Below are 3,383 nucleotides of genomic sequence, written 5' to 3'. Positions count from 1 at the left end.
CACAAAAATATCCTTTAGAACAGTTATGCATAAGACATGAATAATGGATTTATACTCTGAAGCTGCAGTGTAATTAACTGAGAACTCAATGTCCTAGGAGTGTTTGGTGACAGTTTGCAGCACAAGGCTATTACGCTGCACACAATTGGCAGAGTGTCCCAGAAACAAGGTACTGTCACATTAACAAGGTTACTGGTACACAAGTACCACTTAGCATCAGTGCATAGCTGTAAGGAATTGAGGTTTACCCCCAGGCTGCCTTAACATAACTGGATTAATCACAGCTCAGATGAAAAGGACAGGAAGTGTGGTCTCCATAGAAACCCTGCTGCAGTCTGGATAGTAAAGTGCTAAGACACAGGAAGACTTTAGAAGTGCAGCAAATTCTGAATTTTCAGAGCCTATCTACACTCTTCTTCAAGCTGGCCTCCTCCTCAGGTGTCAGAGTCACTCCACAACATCTGACATTCCAGTTTGTTCCAGGATGAAGGGCTCACTGAGGAAGATGTCATCTTTTATTTCATAGAGATCCTTAATCATGATGGAAATGGTATATACATCTAGATTCTTCATTATGCTCTTGACCAAATCTGCCACATTAGTCAGGGTTTTCTAGAGTAACAGAACGTATGGATGAATCTCTGAATCCATATATAATCATATATAATATCATATATATGATTATGTAAATAATCCACTATACATCCATATATAAAGGAAATTTATTGGAATGACTTACAGGCTGCAGTCTAACTAATCCAACAATAGCTAGCTGTGACTGGAAAGTCCAAGAATCTAGTAGTTGCTCAGTCCCACAAAACTGAGAGTTTCATCAAGTCTTCTATATATTCTAGAATCCCAAAGAAGCAGACTCAATGCCAGTGAAGGAATGGATGTGCTAGCAAGGCCAGAGCAAGCAGACAAAGAATAAGAGCTTCCTTCTTCCATGTCCTTATATAGGCTTCCAGCAGAAGGTGTGGCCCAGATTAAATGTATGTCTTCCCAAATCAAGACCTTGATCGAAAGCCTGTGTCTTCCTACCTCAAAGGTCCAGACCAAGCAGAAATCCCAGGTGTGCCCTCCATTTCTGGGTTTTAGTTCATTCCAGAGATAGTCAAAGTGACAACCAAGACTACCACATCACATCTACCCTTTCAATGTAACCACCTCACAGGCACTGTCAACCACCTGTTTGCAAACCTCTTTCCACTGCTCCTTATTTGTGTCAGTGCCAAGTTCTGGGTTAAATTGTTCTGGGAGCATCACTCCACACAAACACACTAAAGTCTCTATGTTCCATAAGTCCCATTCATGACAGCTTGGCAGGTGAACTCCCAGCCTTTTCCCCCATCAGGTGATGGAACTGAGCTAAATCCAAAATGCAACCACTTCCGATAACTTGGTTTTGGGAAAAGCCACTTGTCTTTCAAGCTGTGTAGGTCAAGACATCCAGTGAGTTTGACCCAACAACTGTTCAGATCATACTTCAGCTCTTAAAGGAGATCACATTATGCTGGACCAAATAGAGCCAGCTTCCTTTCTCTTGCTGCCAGTCCCCAGATGCAATAATTACCAACTTAGAGTTCTCAGTCACACTACAGTCTTTGCCAGGTGTTCTAGGGGTGTTCTGGTGTTCTAAGGGACATGTCCATGGTCCATCATGTTGCCCTTCAGTTTGTCTTCCAAGATATCAAGTTCATCTGCCAGGTCCTTCATTATGCATGCCATCAGTATCTTCAACCTGCAGCTGTGTGCCGGACACACTCATTGTACACTTGGGTCCTCTTGTTTCTGAGTCCATGATGATGAGGGTTGGTACTGTTGGCATGGTTTGCACTAACAGTATCTTTTATTTTCTTTATTCTTCCCATATACAATACATCCCAACTGCAGCATCCTTCAGTTTCTCCACACATACCTCCCTTCACCCCCAGATCCACTGTTCCTCCATTTCCCTTCAGAAACGAACAGGCCTCCCTGTGATATCAACTGAATACAGCAATGATTATTGCCACAAATCCACTAGAAGAGGCAACCCAGGATGATAAAAAGGATGCCATGAGCAAGCAAGAGTCAGAGACACTTCCACTTCCACTGTTAGGAGTCCCACAAGAACACCAAGCTACCCAACCCTAGCATGATGCTGACTCCCAGTTGTGATAATGACCAGCAAAAACTGTAGTGTGACTGAGAACTCTAAACTGGTTATAGGTACTTTTGAAATGGTCATTTATAGTTCTGTGGAAAGTTAGTCATACCAAATGATGTTTTGCTGGGGCACACAGGTCAAGAGGTGTCTTGCTAAAGCAAACATGAAAGACTTTTCCTGAAGCAGACCCAGGTGTGAGGATGTTTGGATATAGCAGACATGTAAAAGGATGCTTGATGAAGATGTATAAATATGACCCCACAGACGAGCACTGAGCCTTGTCGATTTGCTGTGCCTTGCTATTCTTCACTAAAGGCACATATGTATTGCTTCAACTTATATAGTGTTGTTGAGCTCTACTTGTGATAATATTGCCATTGTGAGAAACTCGCCCAAGAACTGCTCTTGAGGCTCCTGAAGCAGCGTGCCGCTTCTGCAGCCTTGCCTCAGGCTGGTTGGTGAGCCTGGTAGTTTCTTCAGGATTGAAGTACAGTTTCCAGTTTGTGCCTGATGACTGCTTGGTGAAAGGACTGGATAGTAGCTGCTGGTTCGTGCCTGTGGTCGCCTGCCTAGAGGACTGGTCTGCAGCTGCTGAATCATATTTGGTGTTTGCTACGTGACTGAACTGCTGCCCAAGAAGATCAAGCTTGCCCCTAAAGAACTGTTGTTCCTATAGGCATAAATTTTTACAACCAATTCTAATAAAGGTTCAGCCTCCTCTCTAGCCCGCCACCCAGCAGAGGTGGTGGAAAGGAAATGCTATCAGGATATGGGGGCTGTTCAGCAATAGCCTTGTGATAAGATTTCATTAGAAGAAAAACAGGGCACAGAATAGATGGCTCAGTGGGTTAAAAGTGTTTGCCATAAGTAGGTTTCATTCCAGGGATTCAGGGATGGTTTAATATATGGAAATCCAACAACGTAATCCACTATATAAACAAACTCAAAGACAAAAACCACATGATTATCTCATTAGATGTGGAGAAAGCATTTGACAAAATCCAACACCCATTCATGATAAAAGTCTTGGAAAGATCAGGAATTCAACGCCCATACCTGAACATGATAAAAGCAATCTACAGCAAACCAGTAGCCAACATCAAAGTAAATGGTGAGAAGCTTGAAGCAATCCCACTAAAATCAGGGACCAGACAAGGCTGCCCACTCTCTCCCTAACTATTCAACATAGTACTTGAAGTCCTAGCCAGAGCAATTTGACAACAAAAGGAGATCA

At 42.9% G+C, this 3,383-nt stretch overlaps 1 pseudogene; it reads right to left on the bottom strand.

Annotated features, from left to right (window-relative positions):
* Positions 1–1,146: 1,146 nt before the first annotated feature.
* On the bottom strand, positions 1,147–1,728 carry LOC110295318 (annotated as a pseudogene).
* Positions 1,729–3,383: the final 1,655 nt, after the last annotated feature.

Source organism: Mus caroli, chromosome 1 (genome assembly GCF_900094665.2).
Source record: "Mus caroli chromosome 1, CAROLI_EIJ_v1.1, whole genome shotgun sequence".
NCBI classification, from domain to species: Eukaryota; Metazoa; Chordata; class Mammalia; order Rodentia; family Muridae; genus Mus; species Mus caroli.
Note: the sequence above shows the minus strand (reverse complement) of the source record. Positions and strands in the feature narration are given on the sequence as shown.